Below are 24598 nucleotides of genomic sequence, written 5' to 3'. Positions count from 1 at the left end.
CATCTAAAAAATTTGTATGGGGGTTGGGGGGATGGGCCTGGGTGGCTCAGTTGGTTAAGTGTCTGCCTTTGGCACAGGTCATGATCCCACGGTGCTGAAATCCTGGGCTTCCTGCTCAGCAGGGATTCTGCTTCCCACCCCACCAACCCCCCCCCTACTGTTTCTCCCTGCTTTTGCTTTTTGTCTCTCTCAAATAGATGAATAAAATCTTAAAGAAATTTTAAAATAAATAAAATTGTGCCAGGGCAATCCTGTTGGGACCCATCTCACTCTTGAGAGCTTTTTCCGTATCTTCACTTAATAAACTTCTATCATTTACTCGCTCAAAAAATTAATTAAATACACAAATAAATATTTTTTTAAAAAGTATGTGCTGTATCTTAATACCTACTTAGAACACCAGCAATGCAAATAGGGAAAATTACTGCCTAATTGCAAGCCACTGAAATTGGAAGGACTTAGGCTTTACCTAGCTAATAGTTTTTACTTTGGCATCACTTGAGTTTTTTTTTTTAAGTAGGCTCGACACCCAGGGAGGAACCCAACACAGGACTTGAACTCATAACCTTGAGATGAAGACAACTGAGATCAAAAGTCGGATGCTTAACTGAGTCACCGAGGCACCCCTGAAATTTTTATAACATTTTATTTCTTTAAATGATTTTATTCTGTGATTTCTAACAAAATCTAAGATTGTCCTAAATTTCACAGCTGAATATTACTTGGTATCTCTTGCAATTAAAGAGGTCTCAAAAACGATGTCTTCCGGCCTCTGCACACAAGTCCTCACAGGAGAAAAGCACCTCTGAAGATTCCCCCTTTTATCACTTTGGGATTGACTACAATAGCTTAAACACATACGGTTTCTTTTGTTCTCTCATATAAATGAAATTCAGGGATATGCTGTCCACATTCATGGTAGCTTCATGGACATCAGGGACCTAGGATTTTCCTTTCTTCACCAATTACATGGTCTGCAATAGAGGCTGGAACTCTAACCATCACATCCAACTCGCAGGCTGCAAGAAAAGGGGAAGGACAAAAGAGGAATGTTCCAGCAATTGTAGAAGTCCTAAAAGAGGACTTGGTCCACTTCCTTTGACCTCAGACTTTTCTAGTTGGGTTCTCCTTCCCAGCTTGTCTCGGCTCAGGCAGAAGAGCCTGAAGGCAAAGCATCCCCAGAGAGCAATCAAAACTACCCCCTCAAGCAATAAGGACTGCCCTGAGCCAGCAAGACACCACCCTTGACTTACTCCAACACAGTAAAAGATTTGACCTTCACTGCCCTTACCCACCCACCTTTGCCCCACATTTTGCTTATATATACCTGGAAGTATGTGCAGAACTTTGGAGACCTTCTCTGAGACCATAGTCTTCTGTCTTCCCGGTACCAGCCTCACTGAAATTCCTTGTCTCATCACCACACGTCTCTCTGCCTTTGGATTTTGTCTGCGGTGAATGGCAGAACCTGGACTCTTTGGAATCCCCAGAACCAGGTGCTCTTGTACCTCTGGCTACAATCCCACTGAACAATTATGGATGGATCTAGTTACAGTAAAGGCCGCAAAATAGTCTTCCAGGTCATGGTTCATTGGCACCCTAAGTAAAATCAGGATTTTCTTTAGGAAGAATACAGGCAGCTAGAAGTCCTTGCTGTACTCATAGTGCAAAGGGTCTGGTTCTCAGCTTAGACATTTTTTACTTTGACTCACTGGGGGTCAGGTTCAGGGAAACTGATTAGTATTTTCCAAACTCATATGAGACTGATTTGCAAAACAAGAATACCATTAATGCAGAATAAGGAATTCCTAGTTGCTTACATATAGTGTAGACAGGTTGCAGAAAATGTAGTTAAGAGGGAATTGGGCCGGGTGGTTAGAATGAGGTTTATGATGGTGACAGTGGTGACAGAAGGTGATTTAGGAATGAACCAGTCCAGCTGGATATTCCTGGTGTGTGGTCTGAATCCCTTCATTCTGAGGTCTGTTAGTGAATTCTCTTGCTCCTTTTACCCAGACTTTTCACACACTGCTAACAATTACTATAGTCAAGTTACAGGGCAAATTCTTCCTTTAGAGCAGAGCTGTTCAAAAGAGCTTACTTTGATCATGGTAATGTTCTGTATCTGCTCTAATACCATAACCACTAGGCCACAAGTGGCTATGGCATACCTGAAATGTGGCTAGTATGGCAATGGAACTGAGTATATACTTCTATTTCATTTTAATTCATTTAAATTTGACTATTCATGGCCTCAGAGCCCTATAATGTAAACTCTATGAGTGGGGGACTTTGTTAACTGCTGTACCTCAGGAGTCAGAACAGGGCCGGACTCAGTAATTGTTGATAAATGAATGGATGAAAAAAGTTCTCATTTCTCTTCATTAAATTAAGCCAAATCCCATCTCAGTTAATAGAATTCAGCATATATTCAAGACCTGGTGTAAGAGTGCTTTTCAAACTTAGTGAATAATTAATTAAAAATGAAACAATAAAAAAATGGAATCACATGTAGTAAAGGTAAATATTGTTTCATGAAACTTATGTTTTAGATTTACACATCTATGTATGTACCAGATCCCAACATAAGATATATTTCTTCATGTGGATCTAGTTCAAAAAGGTTTGAAAGTCATTGACTTAGGCAAATTTTCTCTCTCTTTTTTTTTTTTTAATTTGACAGAGATCACAAGTAGGCAGAGAGGCAGGCAGAGAGAGAGAAGAGGAAGCAGGCTCCCCGCAGAGCAGAGAGCCCGATGCGGGGCTCGATCCCAGGACCCCGAGATTATGACCTGAGCCGAAGGCAGAGGCTTTAACCTACTGAGCCACCCAGGCGCCCCAAATTTTCTCTTTAAATATATTTCTTGGCAGCATGAACTGGTCGATTTCAATGGATAATTTTTTTTTTTTTTAATGTGCCGGAAGATTTGGTCAGTATCTACTTTTGACTCTGTAGGGTCTTATGACCCTTTTGGACAAGGTTCATGTTTTTGTCACAAAGTATCCTTATCTGATGTTAATGTTCTATGAGTTTGCTTATGCGCAACAGAATACCAAGGCCTGGCTAGGGGGTCCCAGACCAGGGGCTGGCACTATCTAGTCTAGCTGAGAGCAAGAGTTCCCTTTCTCTTAAGTGCAACTAAGCAACATAACTAATATAACTTCCAGGAGTGTCCTTGATGAATGTAAAAATAACATGAGAATTTAAGGTATTTTTAGATATTTGAATATTTCTTTTAACTTTGAAACCTAGGGCTTCTTTTCTGATTTAAAAAATTGTAATACACATAATAGAGCTCTTATAAACCATAGAGAAAACCACAGATAACTAGTCTTGACGTCCATGTTCTCATCAATGTTCGTAAATATTTTAACAAGCAAGGTAGAGGGAGGGGCGCCGGTCTGGCTCAGTCAGTAGAGCATACAGCTCTTGATCTCTGGGATTGTGAGTTCAAGCCCAACACAGAGCTTACTTAAAAATAAATAAATAAATAAATGTATTGCCTATGTTAAAAAGCAAAAAATGGGGTGGAAAGAATCCTAATGTTTAAGTGACTTCTCCATCAGATGCATAAGTTTAAGCATAAGTTACTGTTTTATTTTAAGCCTGCTCTGAAAGATCTATAAATAAGCCAATTTGAAGATTTCTTAATTGGAACTACTTTTAATCATTCTTAGACTTGGTGGGCAACTCCAGCTCTCCAGTTCTTTTTTTTTTTTTTAAAGATTTTATTTATTTATTTCACAGAGAGAGATCACAAGTAGGCAGAGAGGCAGGCAGAGAGAGAGAGAGGAGGAAGCAGGCTCTCTGCTGAGCAGAGCCTGATGCGGGACTCGATCCCAGGACCCTGCGATCATGACCTGAGCCGAAGGCAGCGGCTTAACCTACTGAGCCACCCAGGCACCCCTCTCCAGTTCTTAGTACTGGAAAATTGTTCAAGTATTTTTTTCCTTTATCATGAATATTTTCCTATATCATTAAATGACATTTAGATGAATGTCATTTAAAATTATTTTTTTTTAAAGATTTTTTTTTTAAATTTATTTGACAGGGAGAAATCACAAGTAGGCAGAGAGGCAGGCAGAGAGAGAGAGGAGGAAGCAGGCTTCCCGCCGAGCAGAAAGCCCGATGCGGGGCTCGAACCCAGGACCTGGGATCATGACCTGAGCCGAAGGCAGCGGCCCAACCCACTGAGCCACCCAGGCGCCTCTAAAATTATTATAAATAAAAAAAATATTATAAATAGGAATGCCTGGGTGGCTCAGTCAGTTAAATGTCTGTCTTCAGCTCAGGTCATGATTCCGGCGTCCTGGGATTGAGTCCCACATTGGGCTCCTTGCTCAGCAGGGAGCCTGCTTCTCCCTCTGCCCACTATTCCCCCTGCTTGTGTGCTCGCTCTCTCTCTCTCTCTCTCTCAATCTGAAAAAGAAATAAATAATAAAAAATAAAAATTCTTATAAATATTCCAAGATGTCTGGCTGGCTCAGTCAGAGCATGAAACTCTTGATCTCAAGGTCATAAGTGCAAGTCCCCCATTCGGCATGGAACCTACTTTAAAAATATATATATTATAAATATTCCAACTGATGAATGTTGGAATTTATTTTTAAATCATAGATCTAAAACATTGGAAAAAACATTGCAAAATAAACATTTAAAAAATATTTAGGTACCCACCAATCACAATAAATAACTGCTAACATTTTTCATATTTACTTATAGTTGTTTTTTTTTTTCAATGAATGAAAAAATACAACTGATCACATTGAGGTCTATTTGTGGACATCCAGAGCTCCATCCACCCTCCCCACTAACACCCACTCCAGTAACCACACCATCCATGTCCACATCCCAGTAAGGAAGGGATAAGCAGAAATCAGAGGGCAGGCACTGTCAGTCATGCCTGTCACTTCTTTTATCTTATTGGTAGAATCTAATCACCTTTAGCTCCCAGAGTGGCTGGGAAGTATACTCTTTTTTTCTTTTTTTAAAGATTCTATTTATTTATTTGACATAGAGATCACAAGTAGGCAGAGAGACAGGCAGAGAGAGGAGGAAGCAGGCTCCCTGCTGAGCGGAGAGCCCAATGCGGGGCTTGATCCCAGGACCCTGAGATCATGACCTGAGCCAAAGGCAGAGGCTTTAACCCACTGAGTCACCCAGGTGCCCCTCCATACATGTTTTTTCTCCCTTCCAGATCGCTAACTTACTGGCGGCTTATTCTTCTTTTCTATGTGACTTCACCTTTGCTGGTGCATCTTGCCCGGCTGCCTACCATTCCCCATAACAGTCATGGAAATTAGCTTATAGTAGGAACTGAATGCAATTTCAGAATATCAAAGAAAATTTAGAATTTGAAATATAAAGCCTCAAGATAATTGAATTTTGTTATGAGAATGGAGCGAATAGAGTCATGTGGATAGAATCAGTATTCCTTTTAGGAAAAGAATATACATCTGTTTATGTCTGTATAAAAATTTTTCCAAAGTTTCATAAATTATTCACAGTGATTACAGTGGGCATAGTGATTGGGGTTAAAGTGGAGATAGGAATTAGAAAGATTTTTAGTTTTAGTTTTATAACCAGTGGTACTCTTTGGAGGCTGAATTTAATTACTCTAATTCATCTTTGAAATTTATCACATAGTTGAGGACAAACAGGGAAGAAAACAATGGCAGACTTCTTCATTAAGCTGTTGGTATGGCAACAGTTATTGTGCTACCCTTAGCAGGGGTCACTGGAATGTTAACTATGGAAAAGGAAGGAATTTCTTCTCAGATCTCATAGGGCACACTAGTTCACAGTAACTTATTACAGCTTTTAGAGCAAAGTTTTCATTCTATTTAAAACATCAGTTATGGGGCGCCTGGGTGGCTCAGTGGGTTGGAGCCGCTGCCTTCGGCTCAGGTCATGATCCCAGGGTCCTGGGATCGAGCCCCGCATCGGGCTCTCTGCTCAGCGGGGAGCCTGCTTCCCTTCCTCTCTCTGTGCCTGCCTCTCTGCCTACTTGTGATCTCTCTCTGTCAAATAAATAAATAAAATCTTTAAAAAAAAAAATAAAACATCAGTTATGTAAACATTTGTTCAGGAGTGCAAGAACCAAAATTATAGAAATGGAGGGGCGCCTGAGTGGTTCAGTGGGTTGAACAACCCACCAGGGATTTCAGCTCAGGTCATGATCTCATAGTCCTGGCATCAAACCTAAGCTGGGCTCTGAGCTCCGTGGGGGTGGGGCAGGGGTGGTGGAGGGAGGGTGCCCGCCTGAGATTCTCTCTCCTCTCCCTCTTTCTCGGCCCCTCCTCCTGCTCCTGCTCTCTAAAATAAATAAATCTTTTAAAAAATAAAATAAAATTATAGAAAGGGGTATAGGAGTATATATGAGGTAAATATAAATATAAAATATATATTTAAAATATCTGAAATATGTACATATGTGGAATATAATTCTAAAAATAAAATATAAATAGATCACATATATCCCTATACACATCATATATATAATATAAATATATCTATAGGAATATAAATATGTATGTGAACGTAAAAAATAATTTTTGACCCCCTTTTGTCCTACCCTGTATTGCATATCTTTTATTTTTTTTTTATTTTTCAAAGATTTTATTTATTTATTTAAGAGAGGGAGAGAGCGGGGAGAGAGAGAGAGAGGGAGAAGCAGACCCCCCGCTGAGCAGGGAGCCAGCTGCCTGGCTCCATCCCAGGACCCTGAGATCATGACCTGATCTGAAGACAGACACTTAACCAACTGAACTCTCCAGGCGCCCCTTGTAGATCCTTTAGTGTAGGTGTAAAGCTTGCTGCCATTTTCAAAAACTGTCCCAGTATGATGAGAATTAGATTGAAACAAATATTTCTATGTTGATAGGGAAATATACTTCCAACTAACCTTGCTCTTCACAGTTCTGTGACAGTGCCTAGGGAAAAACGGACTCTCACACACAATACTTCTGCCACCAGATTCCCCACACAGCAAGGCAATTCTCCAACACCAGCCACAGGGCCTACAATTCAGTTCAATTCTGACACTAACTGCTCAGAGCCCGCAGGCTGAGGGCTCTGTCCCACAACACTACACCCCAACCCTTTAGACACCAATCATAAGTAGTAGGTCTGCAGGTTACCCCCCACTTCTGTCTGATGTGGCTATAAATTGGAGGTTCTCACAACACCCCCTTCTTAGGTTTAAACATTTGCTGCAACAGCTCACAGAACCCAGGGAAACAGTTCACTTACTATTACTGATTTATTATGAAGGATATTTTAAAGGATTCAAACGAACAGCCAGTTGAAGAGATCCGTAGGATTAAGATCCTGAAGGGCCCCACATGCAGACCCTTCTGTCCCTATGGATTTGGGGTTATGTCACTCTCCCAGCACATCATAAATGCCTTCATTTACTCAGAAGCTCTCAAACCCTTGTACTTCTGGGATTTTTATGGAGGCTTCATCATGTAGGCATGATCAATTATTAACTCAGTCTCTCCCACTTTTCTTCCCTGGAGGATGAGGTGTGGGGCTGAAAATTCCATGGTTAATCACAACTTGGTCTTTCTGATGACCAGCTTCCATGCTGAAGCTCTCCAGGAGCCCACCAAGAGTTGCCTCATTAGCTCAGAAGACATTCCTAATCACCCAGGAAATTATTTTTTTCTTTTTTTTTAAAGATTTTATTTATTTATTTGTCAAAGAGAGAGAGCACACGCACAAGCAGAGGGAGTGGCAGGCAGGGGGAGAAGCAGGCTCCCCACTGAGCAGGGAACCCGATGTAGGACTCAATTCCAGGACCCCGGGATCAAGACCTGAGCCAAAGGCAGATACTTAACCGACTGAGCCACCCAGACACCCCTCTTTTTTTTTTTAAGATTTTATTTTTACTTATTTATTTTAGAGAGTGTGTGGGTGAATGAGCCGGGGAGACGGGGAGGGAGAGGGAGAGAGAATCTGAAATAGACTCTGCATGGAGCTGGGAGCCTAACTTGTAGCTCAAATCCAGGACCTCAAGATCATAACCTAGGCTGAAACCAAGAGTTGGTTGCTTCACCCACTGGCTCACCCAGGCGCCCCCACCCAGGCAATTCTAAGGGATTTCAGAGCTCTATACCAGATGATCCTATCACTCAAGAAATTATAAAGACCTTATTTGCTAAGGATGACAACACATATTTCCAAAAAGATAATATATTCAAAATGCTTGGCAAAGTGTGAAGTTATATGTAAGGAAGTAAGGAGAAATTAGCCGTAGCAACGTCTGGCTAGTTACAGGATCCCCCCAGCAGTCTTAATTCCTGGCTGAGCTAGCCTTCAGTTGGAAACCTGTGGTCATTTGTTGAACACGTTATCACTAGGGCCAGTGGCCTGTAAGACAGTGGTTCTTATCCCTGGCAGTGCATTAGAGTCACTTGGAAAACTTTTTAAAAATCCTAATGCTCCGGCATACTCCTGATCAAAGAAACTAGGACCCCTTGGGTGGCACACAGGCAGCTGAAATTGTTAAAACTTTCCAGGCCATGCTAATATGCAGCCAAGATTGAGAATCTGTTTTTTTTTTTTTAAACATTTATTTATTTATTTGAGAGACAAAGAGAGTGTGCATGTGGGGTGGGGGAGAGGTAGAGGCAGAGAATCTCAAGCAGACTCCCTGCTGAGCACAGAGCCCATTGTGGGGCTCAATCCCACCACCCTGAGACCATGACCTGAGCCGAAACCAAGAGTGGGATGCTCAACTGACTGAGCCACCAGGCGCCCCGAGAATCTCTGTTTTAAGGGATTAACAAGAAGAGGATTTTTCAAAATAGAAGGCAAGAGAAGCCATTGGATGCTGTTATTTATTTTAAGTAATCTCTCCATTCAACTGGGGCCCAGACTCATGACCCTGAAATCAAGAGTCAGTCGCAGACTCCAAGGACTGCGCCAGTCAGGTGCCCTGCAATTTGATACATTTTAGAAGCACAGGTTCCCCTTAAAGGAAGCTGGAAAGAGAAAACAGCCAAGTTGTTTTCTGGTGTGCTGTCTGCAGGCCAGCAGAAGAGATCTTCCTGACCCCTCTTTCAAAGACATTGCTCAACAGTCAAGTTTTAGAAGGTGAGCCAGCAAGGGGAGGGCTAAATGATGGGAAAAGTGCTGCTAAAAATCCCTCATTTGAGCCTTTTCTCTCTCTCTGAAAAAGAAGCTCCTGTCCGAACAAATTAACGGTATAATTTGGCTCAGATGGTTACCTTCTCCACAGCCACCATGTTTAAAATCGCGGTCACTGGTCTCCTCTTGGAAATCCCTATTCTTTTCTCCCTAAATTTTTCTCTGTGGCATTTATTGGCAACCAACATATTATTTCTTCTTTTTATTTTCTTTTTTTGAAAGTTATTCATTAAAACGCCTGGGTGGCACAGTCAGTTAAGCAGCTGCCTTCAGCTCAGGTCATCATCCTGGGGTCCTGGGATCAAGTCCCACATCAGGCTCCTTGCTCAGCAGAGAGCCTGCTTCCCTCTGCTGGCTGCTCCTCCTGCTTCTGCTCTCTCTCTCTCTCTCTCTGACAAAAAAAAAAAAAAAATTAAAAAAATAAAACAAAAGATTTATTTATTCGAGAGTGAGTGGCGGGGGCAGGGCAGAGGGAGAAAGAACACAAAGCTGACTCCTCACTGAGGTCAGAGCCTGAGGTGGAGCTCGATCTCACAACCTGGAGATCAGACCTGAGCTGAAACAAGAGTCAGACGCTTAACCGACTGCACTACCTAGGCGTCCCAAAATACTATTTCTTTTCCTTATTATTCTATCTTCTGTAAGCACCAGAGAAGTAGAGATGAATCACAGCTGAATCCCCAGTGCCTGGAACAGTGGGTGGTGGACAGCCAGTCAAAAATTAAAGGAATGAACTTGCGACTGAGGCAAATGGTAAGTTTAGCACCGTATCCCAGCCTAGCAGCCTATGAGATAGTTCTCCTTATATATTCAGATTTTCTGAATGCCTTTATGGCCTTCGACTTAGGCCTTTGGCAGTGCTGGTGGCTGAAAAGTAAAGATGGAAGACCAGCCGCTAGTGACTAGAACAGTCTGTTGACATAAGTTAACATAGACAAAAGCTCTTCCCTCAGAGTAGGAAATGGGCTCTAAGACATATCCTTAAGTGAAAAAAGCAAGTTGTAGAACAGTGTAACACATAAAACATACCATCCATTTAACACAGACACACATACTAAAAGCAGTATATTGTTATGGATACATGTGTATATTTGCAAAAGCATAGACAATCTAGAAGGATCGCATCAGCCTGGTAACAGTGGCTAACTATGGACGGCAGAGGCGCTGAGGGAAAGTGTGGTCAAGGGGAACGTTAGTGCCATTATCGCTTGCCTTGTAACCTACCCCAATGATGTTTCACGTGCAAGTTCATGTTTAGTTTCTAGAGCTCTTTTTCTCGAGGATACCTAACATTGTATTATAGTGACTCAAGTAGAGAATGGGGGAAATATTTCTATCATATATAGATAATTTATAAGGAAAATGCCCTAAAGAAATAAGAAGCATGTTATACCTGAGAAGAGCTAAGGGAGTTCTGTCTTTAGATTGTGTGGCTGGGAGGCAGTGAGTTCTCTGATCACTTAATAGGTACAGGGCGTATGTGTGTGTGTGTGTGTGTGTGTGAGAGAGAAAGAGAGAGAGAGAAAGAGAGTGCGAGCTTGATTTTGATCCAAAAAACTGACCTATAAATAACTTTGCTAGAAATGGCAGCCAGTACTTTCAAGGGAGGAATGGAGAGGGATGGGCCAAGCCCGCCATCAGGCTGTGGGAGGAAGATAGCTTATCTTCTGCTTTCCACTCTTTCAAGTGCAGATGCACGATGGGGTGGGAACTAGACAGAACATAATTTGGAGAGTATGTGAATTTCTTTTCTTTCCACTTTGCCTTGCTTAAAAAATTATTGGTAGCAACTTATGGAGGTCTCTGTAGCGCCTTCAAAAATCAATGAGGCCATAGGTAAAAACTGAAAATGAGAATAAGAATATGAAGCCAGGGGTCGGGATGGTATCAACCGGGGTGTGTCTGGTCCTGCACAGTCATTAGAGGTGGGACCACAATTTAGTCAGGAGATTTTCACAACTGAAGAGAAGAAAGAATAGAATTAGTTCTAAGATTCACCATCATTTCTGTGTTTTTTTCCGAGGGCAAACTTTATTTAGTGTCTGATGATGAGATACACAAGCCCTCATCAGTAAGTAGCCCTACAGTAAATCCAGCATGGGCTCCCTGTGCCTTATTTTCTGTGATCTCCTTCAGTGTAGGCCTCATCTTCAAATTCAACTTAATAAAAATAATTCTAGGAGTGCCTGGGTGGCTCAGTGGGTTAAAGCCTCTGCCTTCAGCTCAGGTCATGATCTCAGGGTCCTGGGATGGAGCCCTGCATCCAGGCTCTCTTCTCAGCAGGGAGCCTGCTTCCCCCTCTCTCCGCCTGCCTCTCTGCCTACTTGTGATCTCTGTCAAATAAATAAATAAAATCTTAAAAAAATAAAAATAAAAATAATTCTAGGGGTCGGCAGAACAAAGAGATCCTGCCTTACAGTTTTCCAACGTCAGGACCCATCCAACCCATCCAAAGATAAAATTATTTTATTATGATCTGGAATGGCTAGAACACGCCTCAAGTGATCTAGCACAAGTATGTTTCTGCAACACAGATGTCAGCTGGGCTCTCCTGTCCCCATGAAATCCAGATGAGGTTGGTACATACCTTCTGAGGAAATCAAAACCCTCTCCAAGCAGGGAGCCTGCTTCCCCCTCTCTCTCTGCCTCTCTGCCTACTTGTGATATCTCTCTGTCAAATAAATAAATAAAATCTTTAAAAAAAAAAAAAACCCTCTCCAAGATTTCTTTTGGTGTTTATATTAGTCATAGACAATACATGGAAAGGAAGAGAGCGTATTATGTCACCCCGTGACGTCTGGGTGTCCCTGTTCTTTTTTTTTCTTTTTTAAAGATTTTATTTATTTATTTGACAGAGATCACAAGCAGGCAGAGAGGCAGGCAGAGAGAGAGGAGGAAGCAGGCTCCCCGCTGAGCAGAGAGCCTGATGCGGGGCTCGATCCCAGGACCCTGAGATCATGACCTGAGCCGAAGGCAGCGGCTTAACCCACTGAGCCACCCAGGCGCCCCTCACTGACTGTTCTCTTTTCTCCCTTCCTGGATCTGCTCCCCACCCACATCAGGAGGAAAAAAAAAAAAAAGACAAATCGCTCGTTTTGTCATACCGAGGCAGCTTAACCATCTCCCTTTCTTGCCTTCAAGGTCTCTCACTTCTATGACAAGGCCATGCATTATTTTCCCAGAGGCAGTTCTTTCCCAAAAGGGAAAAAAAGTTTATTTGCGCCTGAGCTTTTGGTAAGAACTGAGTAGTATTAATTTTGTATTCATTCATTCAGCACATGTGTGTGGAACAATTATATGTGCCAGGCCGACTAGCAGCTGCTAGACGTACAACATGAAAGGGGCAGAGTCCTTCCCCCGGAAGGAAAGTGGTCCAGGTGTGTGATTAAATATGCAAATTGCAATAGAGCCATAAACCTCGCCCAGGGGAAGATGGGAATGCTGCAGGTGGCATTTAACTCAGATAAGTCAATCAAAACATCAAGTCATTTCCTTAAAGGATAACAAAAGTGTCTGAAGATAATACCCAAAGCAAGTTTTTTTTTAAAGATTTTATTTAAATCTTTAAGATCTTTAATCTTTAATCTTTAAGAGAGAAATCACAAGTAGGCTGAGAGGCAGGCGGGGGGGGGGGGGCGGAGAAAGTGGGCTCCCTGCTGAGCAGAGACCCCCCCGATGTGGGGTTCGATCCCAGGACCCTGAGATCATGACCTGAGCCAAAGGCAGAGGCTTTAACCCACTGAGCCACCCGGGCACCCCCCAAGGTAAGTTTTATAACTTGTAGACTACTTTTAATAACCGTCTTTTAGCAGTGACCTAGAATTGCTAACACTTATCGACATGACCCTGCTAGGGTCTCTGAGGTGCACAGTAAAGGTGCCCTTCTGCCTCATTCTTGTGTAGTGGGTATGGAATTTCAATTTGGGATGACTCAAAGTTCTGGAGATGGATGGTGGCAGGTGGCAAATTCTCTGTTATGTACACTTTACCAAAATAAAACAAACAAAAAAAACCCTGTGACTACCACACTGCCTGACTTACTCTATGCATTCATCAAATGCTGGCGCCCTCCCTGCTTTTGTGAGTGAATTTGCATCTGGGATCACCCACTGTTTTTGCTTTATTGACTAATATACATATAGAAAAGCACAAGTCATCCAAAAGGAAATTCTGGGAAACTCATTTGTAAAGTGACAAGCTCTGAGGTACCTCGAATCCTATATATTTTTATGTCTTTCTCCCTTTAAATTGCCAGTACCGTCCTCTCCTTCAGTAGAATGATTTCCCAGAACACTAAGTCTAGAACTTTGTGGTAGAATAATGCTTCATAGTTGTGGAAAAACAGCAGTCAGTTTTTCACAGTAAGAGGACATCATCTTCTTACAAGTCATTTGTTTAAGGAATGAATTGTCAGGGACTTGGTATTTCCAAAGTATTTTCTGGCCAACAAACGCAAATGACTGTACTCATCAATGTTCTCACGGAACAAGAATTACCACTTCCTTCCAGGCACCCTTCCTAGTTTCTAGGAATCAAGGATGGTAGTTACAACAAATCCCATTAGGTAATTATTTCTTCAAGAGAATCTAGAATCTCAGAGCTAATGGGACCAGAGAATTTAAGGGGAAATCCCATTCAAGGGCTAGTTTTCATGTCCCTCTGTTATAAAACACAGGGTGATCTATGCTTTGTAGCAATATTGTAGCCTATAGCTCTAAGATCGGTATTACAGTGGGCATGAGGTAGAAAACACTTTTATTTAGATTCTCTTCCTTCTCCCCTCCTCATCCTCCCTCCATTTCTTCTCAGAGTCTGCCAGTGGTGAGATATTTTTCAGCTTCCATCTTGGACCCATTCACTGGTGTCAGACTCAGCCATCAGCTGCCCCAGCTATGCTTGGGTCCTATGGGGGTGGACCAAGATGTGGGTGCCGCTAAGCCATTCCTAGGCCCAGTGACCAGAGGTATAGGCTCCCTCCTTCAGTCAAGAACAAGCAGGGGGATGAGTCAGGTCTAACTTCATTTTTGTGGGGAATTAATGAGTAGCTAGGACTACAATTCTAGTTCTACATGTTGGAATGCATTCTTCTAACAACCTAATTTCCCTAAAGTAGGATCTTAGTACTATAAGAAAAAGTTCCGTTTTGTTTTTGGGGTTTTTTTTTTTTTTTTGTCTTTTAGAAAAGGTTCTATGAAAACATACATACTGAAAAATGCACATATTGTGAGTGTACAGCCCAATAATTTTTCAAAAACTGGTCACATGCATGCAGCCATATCCAGATCTATAATCAGATCATGACCAGCACCCCAGAGGCCTGTCTTGCTCCCAGAAGGACTTCTAAGAAGTTATTTTATACACCCATCTGCCCATAAGTAGGCCTATGCCTAAATTCCACCTAATAGAGGGACATGCTCCCTTTTTATTTATTTCTAGGTGTAGAGAACCACACGTAATTCATCTGAGGAAATGCATAAAGGTCATCATATCGTATGTACTTTTTTGTGGTAGCAGATTTCCTTCCTTCTTTTGCCTGGCTCTCCCATCTCCCTCTCTTTCTCCCTTGACTTACAGAGTGATCTCAGAGCCCTGCACACACGCTTGTCATCACTTCCCAGGACAAGAAACAAAACAGGCTGGGACCACCCCAGAAGCTGCCCCTCATGCCCCATCCCCATCAAGTCTTTATCTTGCCTTTGCATATGAACCCTACCCCGGGTAACCAAACCATGGATGCAAGAAAGTGTCTTTTTAGAAATTTTTACATTTTTTTAAAAGAAATGGTAGATGGGACACCTGGGTGGCTCAGTCGGTTAAGCCACTGCCTTCGCCTCAGGTCATGATCCCAGGGTCCTGGGATCGAGTCCTGCATCAGGCTCCTTGCTCAGTGGGGAGTCTGCTTCTGTCTATGCTTCTGCCTGCCACTCTGCCTACTTGTGCTCATTCTTTCTCTCTCTGACAAATAAATAAATAAATAAATAAATCTTAAAAAAATAAAAAGAAATGGTAGATAACAGGGTTTCTGTTTGGGATGATACAAAAATTCTGGAAATGGATAGTGGTGATGGTTGTACAATGTTGTGAATGAGCTTAATGCTACTGAATTATGTGCTTAAAAATGGCTAAAATGGTTAATTTTATCTACATATATGGTAGAATTATGGTATTCTACATATATGGTATTGTACATATATGTACCATATATGGTATTCTATATATGGTATACTACATATATGGTATCACCATTCTGTAGCCCTCAAATGAGTGCTATCCCATCTCAAGTCTACCTTTTCCCTAAAGTAAATACTCTCCTAATTCTATACTGATCACTTCCTCCTTTTTACAGCTTTTAAGCCAAATAGCATCCATAGATATAAGAATTTAGTGTTGGCTTTTTGAAAAATCTGATTGGTCTTCTAAGTTTATTTCTGGTCCACATGGTTCCTTTCAGTTCTTCCCTCAGGTTTATCTGTTGGAGAATTCACATCATTTGTCCTGCTTCTCATGGTCTGGATTTTGTGTGGTTCATGTTCCTCTGGCCTCTATATTTCCCACAAAGTTGTCTTCCTGGATTCAGGGGCTTAAGAAGACTCAATCCCTTCGGTAAGACCATTGTGGGGTTAAATGCTCTCATTCCATATGGGGGTCCATATGGTCTGGCTGTTTCTCTTTTTAAAAAATTTTTATATATATATTTTTTAAGATTTTATTTATTTGATACAGAGAGAGAGGTCACAAGTAGGCAAAGAGGCAGGCAGAGAGAGAGAGAGGAGGAAGCAGGCTCCCTGCTGAGCAGAGAGCCTATGCGGGACTCAATCCCAAGACCCTGGGATCATGACCTGAGCTGAAGGCAGAGGCTTTAACCCACTGAGCCACCCTGGCACCCCATAAAATTTTTATATGTTTGATATCATCAAATAGTGTATTGAATCTTACCTCGGTGCTTTGCTGTTGTCTGTTATTGTGTGAATGTTAGTTTCCCTGAGCCTTTGGAACAAGGTGTGCTCTAGAGTGGCTTGGCTGTCCTCACAGAGTTCCTTCTTCTGGTGTTTTGGATAGGATTCAAATACGTAGGCAACTTCCTCTCTGGGGTTTCCTGGTTCTGCTCCCCTCCCCCACTTTAAAAGAAAATTTATTTAACAGAGAGAGAGAGCTCAAGCAGGGGGAGAGGAAGAAGCAGGCTCCCTGTCTGATACAGGGCAAGATCCCAAGACCCTGGGTTCAAGATCTGAGCCAAAGACAGATGCTTAAGACACAGAGCCACCCAGGCACCCCTCCCCTCCCCCACCTCTATGTGGCCTTTCTATTTCTTTTGTTCCTAATTCCTAGAGCTCACAGGAGCTAGGCTATCCAGCTTCTTCAAATTTACTGCAGACTCCTGGCATTCCCTTGCCCTTGGCCGGGCAGAGCCTCTCCCTGTTGCCATGCTTCCCTGTGAGTACCTGTTGGTCACTGTTCTCAGGTCTGTCAACCCACTGGCACCCTCTGCCTTCTCTTGCACAGACGTCAAAACCTTGCAGTCTGATGGCTGGCCAAGGTTTGCTCCTATCTGCCTCTATTTTGATCATCATGGAGATTTCTGACTCCTAATTTTGTCGTAAGTGTCATCCATAAGATTTTGACTTTGTTGTAGTTGCTCTATTTTTTTCAATTGGGAATTCAGAGACATTTAAAAACTACCCTACCCCCGCGGCCATTTTCCCAGACTCCTCCTTATGGACTTTAATGAAGAGGATACACACACATTCACACATAGTTTGGCTGTTCATTGAAGGGTATATCGAAAGGCTTTTTCAGTTCATGTGTTTATGGGGTTTACTCGGTTGAATCTAAGGTATAGGTTTTAATTTCTCACAGTATCTCATTTGGTTTTCTCTACCAGTGATATCTGTGACATGTCTTATTATCAAAATGTCCTGATTTAATGCTCCAGGGCCCTCAGCCAGGTGACTGGGGACAATCTGGAGAGGACCTCTGTCTTGGTGTACCATGTGAGTGTTTGGGTCCTCAGGGCTGGTGAGAGGGGCTTAATGTGCAAACTGTAAACATGTGGTACATGGCCTTGACTCCTGAATTAGTGGCCAAGTGTATCCCCAAAATGATGTGCTCCTTTTGGAAAACAGATATTCAATTAAGGGGCAGGTAGAAGAGAATCTACTCACTCAGGAAATGCCTGGTGTTCTGTTAAATGAACCCCATGTCATACTACTTGGGAATTGATTCTGTTGTAGACTCAATGTTTGTGTTGAAAATTCTCATGTTGAAGTGTGGTGGGGTCTTGGGAAATGATTAGGTCATAAGGGTGAATAAGATTAGTGTCCTCACAAAAGAGACCCTCAAAAGTGTCCTAAAAAGAGACATTTCCCCTTTTGCCAGGAGAGGACCCAGCCAGGAGAAGACCATTTCTGAACCAGAAAGTTGACCATCACCAGACACCAAACCTGCCAATGCCTTGATCTTAGACTTCCCAGCCACTAGAACTGTGAGAAAGAAATGTTGTATAAGCCCCCTGGTCTACAGGATTTTTGTTAGAACAGCCAAGTAGACTAGTTCATGGTTCATGGTATTTTAGATCCTGGCCCGGTGTGAGAATCTGATTCAAGATATAGATCTTTTCCCCCAGAAAAGTGCACATACCCACACATTCTTCACACAACATTAAATGTTTACAGACTATCTTAACCATGACTCACTCCTATGTTTAGAATCCCTGTGCTGATACATTTGCCAGAAGCCCATGTCTTCCTGTGATCGGTGGGATGCTCAAGAGAGAGAGCAAGGTGCCCTCTCTCGGACTGTTACCGAGTCTACCAGAGTCTCACTAAACGTGGAGCTCTGAATCACGCTGCTCTTAAGTTGTGTTGGCTCCCATGGGAGGCCAAGCTGACAATTGCGGGTACACGGGCCTGACTCCCAGCCAGGCTCTGGGCCATGGTGGGAGTAGAACGCTCTGCTCATTAGCAACGCTAAAGAGCCCCACAGTTCTGGCTGCTGACAGATGGATGGAAAGCCTCTGGCTTTCCCTGCCTGGCACTTTTCAGATTCAGTCGTTAAAAATGAACCGAAGTCCTCTTCATCCTCTGTGCAGCCTTGGTATTTCCATGGCTATGTCCCATGGAGGCGGAAACGGGCACACAAAGGCTCACTGTAGGTCAGGAAAGGTGTAACTCGGCAGGCTGGGTGGCCATCAGCTGATGTGATGGGCAAGCTGGAAGCTGTGGCCTAGAAGATTCCCTGCTCATCTCTGCTGTGAGTCTCCTGATTAATAAACAACTAAGTCATCCCACAGGCACATCAGAAGGAGGCATGGTAAAATGCTAGCTGCTGAAATAAATTTGCCCAACTTTATGTTTTTTGAGGTTCTCTTATTACAAGACTATTAATTTAAAAAAAAGACTCAAAGGGATGAATAATTCTATAATTACAACAGCAAACAGTCCTTTTTTTTTTTTTTAAGATTTCATTTACTTATTTGTCAGAGAGAGAAAGAAAAAAAGAGTGAGAAAGCAATGGGCAGAGGGAAAACTAGACTCCCCACTGAGCAGGGAGCCTGATGCAGGACTCTAGCCCAGGACCCTGAGATCGTGACCTGAGCCAAAGGCAGGTACTTAACCCACTGAGCCACCCAGGCATCTACAAACAATCCTTTTTGTCAGCCAAGTTTTTCTTTATGGATTCACCAAAGAGTGTGGCTGGAGGCTTAATGGCATAACAACCAGCCAGCCCTCCAGAAGATAACTGCCCCTTGATGAGAAATGATACCACAAAAAAGCAGCACAGGATGGTCCAAAACGGGCCACCCCCCCGCAACTTCCCTATCTCAGTCCTCCCTCAATGACGAGTCATCCTTGGATGGCCTCTCTCTCTTGCCTCCATATTGGAGCTTCAGCATGTCCTACTGCTTATGCCTGGGACACCTATCTCAAAGCCATCTTCTTCCGTGAGCGCACTGCCCGGGCTGCCCAGGGTGAGGTCCCCACTGCTCCCTGCGGGCCCAGCAGTCACGGAGCATGTCCAGTTCCCGCTGCCACTCCTCCTCCACCGTCTATCACTTCCATCACTGCTGCAGGACAGTGTCAGGCACTCTGTGGTACCTGCTGCTTGTTAATAGATAGAGTGTGACCAAGTCACGTCTCTACTCACAGCTTTCCAAGTGACTTCCCACTGAATTGAGAGTTGAATGTAAACTCAAAAAAATAAATTCCTTTGGGTGGCCTGGGTGGCTCAGTCATTTAAATGTCCGCCTTCAGCTCAGGTCATGATCCAGAGGTCTTGGAACTGAGCCCCGCGTCGGGCTCCCAGCTCAGCAGGAAGCCAGCTTTTCCCTCTCCTGCTCCCCCTGTTTATTTTCCCACTCCTGCTGTCTCTCTGTCAGATAAATAAATAAAATCTTTAAAAAAAAATTCCTTCGAATGGCTCACACCTCATTTAGAATAAAAGCCAGCTTCCTCCAGGGGCCTCTCGGATCCCTTCTGATGGAGCTCTGGCCAACCTTTCCAATCTTACCTCTGTGTCAGTGATCTGCTCTTTCTCTCCAAACCACTCTTGGTATTGGATCTTCTTGAATTCACCATCACTTAGACAAGTGGGTGTTTTTCCTCATCTCTCCTCCACCGGTCCTCCCGCTGCCTCATTGCTTCCTATCTGTTTGCCAAACACACCACGTTCTTGTTCCCCCCACAAACTATGGCATCTGCTGGCCCTTCTGTCCTTCCCAGGGCTGCTTCTCACCCCCGGGTCACAGTGTACATGCTCCCCATTCCGAGAGGCCTGCCAGACCACCCCCTCCACTGAGGCTGCTCCCTGCTCTGTTCAGACAGCCTGTTGTGACCATGACTGCACCCGCACCCGTTTGCATGTGTTTTCACCCCTTCTTTGGCTCCCCCTGGAAGCGGAGCTTCAAGAGGGCAGAGGCACTGACTCGTTGGTTTTGCACTGCATTTCCAGAGCCTAGAGCGGTCCCCGACTGACAAGCGTGATAGGGAAACCTCCCTCCTGATGAATGAATGAATGAATGAATGAAGCAGAGTCAGAAGCTGGGGTGCTCCTGCCGCCTACCCCTGCAGAGCTGTAGCGACTCTACCCTTGCTGCTCTCCCCACCACCCATCTGCTCAACTCTCCCTGTCTCATGGTTCACTCTCAGCTGTCAGTTTGCCTCAGCTTGTCCCATCTCCATAGAACTGTGAGCTGAGCTCAAAGCAGTCAGCTAGCTTAACCTTCCCATGTTCAGGAGGGGAGCTGCCTTACTTACTCTGTTTTCCATCCTTCCCGCCGCCACCACAGTTAGCAGTGGCTGGGAGTCAGGGGAGGGACAAATGTGGCCCCTGGTCACCAGCGGCTGGGGCTCTCCCAAGAGATTCAGTCCTAAGCCCTCCCTATGGGTGCCAGTTGCCAAAGGCAACTCCTCTCTCGGGGCACTGACCCGAACAGCTGAGACCCAGCTCCCAGCTGTGGGAACCCACCATTGGGACCCTGGTCTGAGCGTGAGACATCTGACATCTGTAGACTGATGCTCTCCAAGTTCACGGAGATGAGGGCCAACTCCTCTCAGGAGGCTAACCTTAAGAGTGATTAAGAAAAAGAGGTGTTTTTTTTTGTAAGGATGTGGCCCTTCTTCTGCCGTAATCTAGGGTCTGTCGGCTCCTGGAGAATGCATGTGGGCACGCACACATAAGTGTGTAAGGATACTCCATCATGCTTGCTTTGAAAGCAGCTCTTTGCCAGTGGTCTGCTCTCTCTGAAAACTTTTAGGAATTTCTCCTTGTGTTTGATATTCTAGAATTCAGTGGAATATGCAGGTGTCAGGTGTTCCTTCTCTCCCTTTTGGCCTCTATGGGTCTCAGTCCGAGATACCGCATCTCTGTGCGAAAATTATCTCGGCGGTTTCTTCAAACAAACAAAAAAAATCCTCTCCAGTTATTTTCTTGGTAGGCCTCCCGTTTCCTGAAACTTCTATTTCTGTCCTCTGTTGTACCTAACTGTTCTCTATTTTCAAGACCTTCATCCTTTCCTTTTTCCTTCTGCAGCATGTTCACAAGTTGGTCTTTCATTTTCACCCATTCTGTTCTCAGCCATGTCAGTTTCCCCCCAATCCTGTGGGGATCTCTTTCTGGCACTGTGTTTCTTTTTTTTTTTTTTTTTAAGATTTTATTTATTTTTTTGACAGAGAGAGATCACAAGTAGACGGAGAGGCAGGCAGAGAGAGAGAGAGAGGGAAGCAGGCTTCCTGCTGAGCAGAGAGCCCGATGCGGGACTCGATCCCAGGACCCTGAGATCATGACCCAAGACGAAGGCAGCAGCTTAACCCACTGAGCCACCCAGGCGCCCTGGCACTGTGTTTCATTCTAAGCTCTCCACTCGGGGGTGGGGGGTTCCCCAGGCTCTGAGAACCAGGGTTTCTCACTCCTGAGTCGAAGTCAAGGCTCTCCCTAACACCCCCACCCACACCGAGTGCTGGCAGTCTTAGGAGGAGGCAACCCTTGGAATCTAGTCCTCAAGCCTCCTTTGGGCCTTGGCGGGGGTGGGGGGGTGGGGACTTGAGTCCCTGGGTCTGGTCAGTCCTGCCTGTTTATGCCCCTTCTTGCTCTTCACTGACTTTCCTCTTGACCCTGAGGATCCCGGAGTCCTCTCAGCTGGTGAAGAGGGCAAACCTCCAACCTCTCAGGCTGTGTCAGGGTAGGGTCAATGGCAGGACCAGACTCCTTCCCTGGCCACCCTCTCCCCACCCTGTAGCCACCTTCCAAACAGCCTCCTGCCTCCCCAGGGGTCCTGGCCTCTCTAGGTTCTCTGGGGGATGTGGGGAGGGAGCTGGGGGCCCTGTGCTATTTCAGCACGGGGGCATGAATGGGAAGCAGAAGGTTTCATCCAAGGAGACACATTCCCAGTTCATTTGTGTTTTCCTATTTTTTAGTTGTTTAATTAGCAGATCCTTGAGACTCAAATGTGGTCCATTTGCCAGCACTCAGCATCACGTGGGAGCTTTTTAGAAAGGCAGCAGCTCCCTCCCCACCAGACCTCCCAAATCAGAGGCTGCAGTTTAGCAAGGTTTCAGGTGATTCATGGGCTCATTAAAGTCTGAGAAGCCCAACTCTACAGTAAAATATACTTCCGTGATTAAGAAAATGACAAATTAAAAAAAAAAATAGTAGAGCTTCCCCAGTGGCTCTTAGTTACTTATTTCTGGGGAGACAGGCTAGAAGCTGGAGAGCACTCAGTGCAGAATTGTGTTTCCTGTACAGGCTGAGAGCTCAGGGGGAAGACTGATTTGGCCTTTCTTCCTGCCAGAGACAAGAACCTCTTCAACATGTATGCAGCCATTCTCAGCACCCAAAAGGGATGGAAAAGAGAAAATTTTTATCACTGTATTAATTAAGGATTAGACTGATCATGAGATTATGGGGACAAAATGATTGCTAAGATCATTATGTTTTCTGGGTGAAGATAATAAAGTAGAAAGAGAAGTGGCTGAAATCTGGGCAGCAGCAGGGAAAGATGGAAAAAAAAAAAAAAAACCAACACAGGAAATGACAACGGGAATTTGACTAATAATGCCTGAGCCCCGCCCAGCCTCAAGGTGAGATCCCTCTTCCAGAGGTCCGTAGGCATCTGCTCCTGACCTGACACCCTGTCCCGGGCTCTGTGTCACACTCTGTGAACCCAACAGGAGACTGAGGAGTTACAGGGAAAGTGACACTGGTACTGTTTCAGGGTGTACCTACTGTGACCTAGTGCAGACTGATGCGTGGACTTACCCAAGCCTATGGGCTTCCTACACTCAGCGGCTGACTGCCTCTGGGTCTGGGCCAAATCTACACCACATGTAAGGAAACACGAAGGAGGTGTCCCTTCCTTTTTCAGAGGACACTATGAGGGCAGTCCTAGGCTGGTTTTGTTTTGTCGTTTCTTCCTTCCTTTTTGGCTCTCCTCAATCACTGACTGTCTCCCTCCTTCTGGCTTCTCTTCCCAGATCCAATCTCCAAATGCCCGAGTTCCAGAAAGCTTGGTCCTTGGACCCCTTCCCTCCCCAGGCAGGGCCGTCTATTTCTAAATAGCGCCTATTATGCTAAAAACAACACATTTCCATTTCTAACCTAGGTGTCTCCTCTGAATTTCGTAAAGAGGTAAATCAGCAGTTTTGCTGTCACACACACACTGTTTGAGATGCCTGTGAGTCTCCAACAGCCCACTTGATTTTTCACTTAGATGCATCACCAGCATCCCAAACTGAACGTATGCAAAACCCAACCATACTCACTCTTCTACATTTGCTCCCACCTCTGTCCCAGTCAGTGGCCCATAGCCAGTTTCCCGAGCTCAGGTGCCATCTTTCACAGCTTCCTCTCACAAACCCTGCACCTGATCGGTCCCATGTCCTGCTCTTCTGTATTAAATCTGTCCTTTTCTCCCCTGTGTCCATTGGGCCCCTCCTTCAGCCTTATATCACTTCACAAGCCCCTTACTCACGTGCTCCTGCTTCCTTTGAGCGCCTTAAAAAAGACCTCCATACACCACCTGGAAACCCCTCTCTGCTTTGCTCTGCTCATTCTAGCTCAAATGTCAGATCTCAGCTTCAAGTCAGTTCCAGAGAGAGGCCTTCCTTGACCTTCCTTCCCAAAATAGGGCTCTCAAAACCTAGTTCTGTTCTGTTCTTTTCTTTCTTTCTTTCTGTCTCTCTCTCTCTTTTTTAAAAGATTTTATTTGAAGTAATCTTAACACCCAGCCTGGAGCCTGAACTCAACCCCCCAGATCGAGTCGCAGACTGGGTGGGACTGAGCCCGCCAGGCACCCAGACCTAGTTCTTTTCTTTCATAGGATTCATCACCAAGTGTAAGTAGGTATTTATCTATTTATTTAATTCCTGTCTCCATCACTAGACTCGAAACTCCCTGAAGAGAGGGCTTTTTGTCTTGTTCTGTGCTAGAAGAATGCTTGGTGTTTAGTAGTATTTATTACTCAATGAATACTTGTTGGAAAGAAATGCCCGAGTACATGAATAAAGAAAGTCTGGGTAACTCCTAGGGAAGCAACTCTTTACCTACTTGTCCCCAAAACTGAATAAACCCTATGTTCCTCCCGCCCCAGTTCTATTCTAATTAACAGCAAATTCTTAATCCATCTATCCATTAATAGCAAATGATCAGTATGTATTTTCTTAGTCAGCGGGTATTATTAGTACTCACCTTCACAGTACGGTAGGCTGTTGCATCACATTTTTTTTGATATTACAAAAGGGTTGGGGAGCGCTGCTTGACGCCCGCATACCTCCCCGCGGAGAAAGTTCTTTGCAGTTAAGGTTTGACTACGTGTCCAGCAGAGGGCGCTGCGGAGACATAGCTGCCGCGGGCGCAGGCGCAGGCGCAGCCCGGCGGGGAGGGGCGCGGGGAGCGTAGAATGGCATTCTAAGTGACAGCCCTGGGAAGTATTAGCCGGTTCCTGGGACAATT

At 44.2% G+C, this 24598-nt stretch overlaps 1 long non-coding RNA gene across 1 annotated transcript; it reads right to left on the bottom strand.

Annotated features, from left to right (window-relative positions):
- Positions 1-625: 625 nt before the first annotated feature.
- LOC125096453 (uncharacterized) lies at positions 626-24598 on the bottom strand. Its single transcript, XR_007126191.1, has 3 exons — positions 24335-24598; positions 1328-1599; positions 626-1019 (listed from the first exon to the last, which is right to left on the bottom strand). It is a non-coding gene; the product is annotated as an uncharacterized LOC125096453 (long non-coding RNA).

Source organism: Lutra lutra, chromosome 3, assembly GCF_902655055.1.
Source record: "Lutra lutra chromosome 3, mLutLut1.2, whole genome shotgun sequence".
Taxonomy (NCBI): domain Eukaryota; kingdom Metazoa; phylum Chordata; class Mammalia; order Carnivora; family Mustelidae; genus Lutra; species Lutra lutra.
The sequence above is the reverse complement of the archived record's forward strand: the minus strand, read 5'-3'. Positions and strand labels throughout refer to the sequence as shown.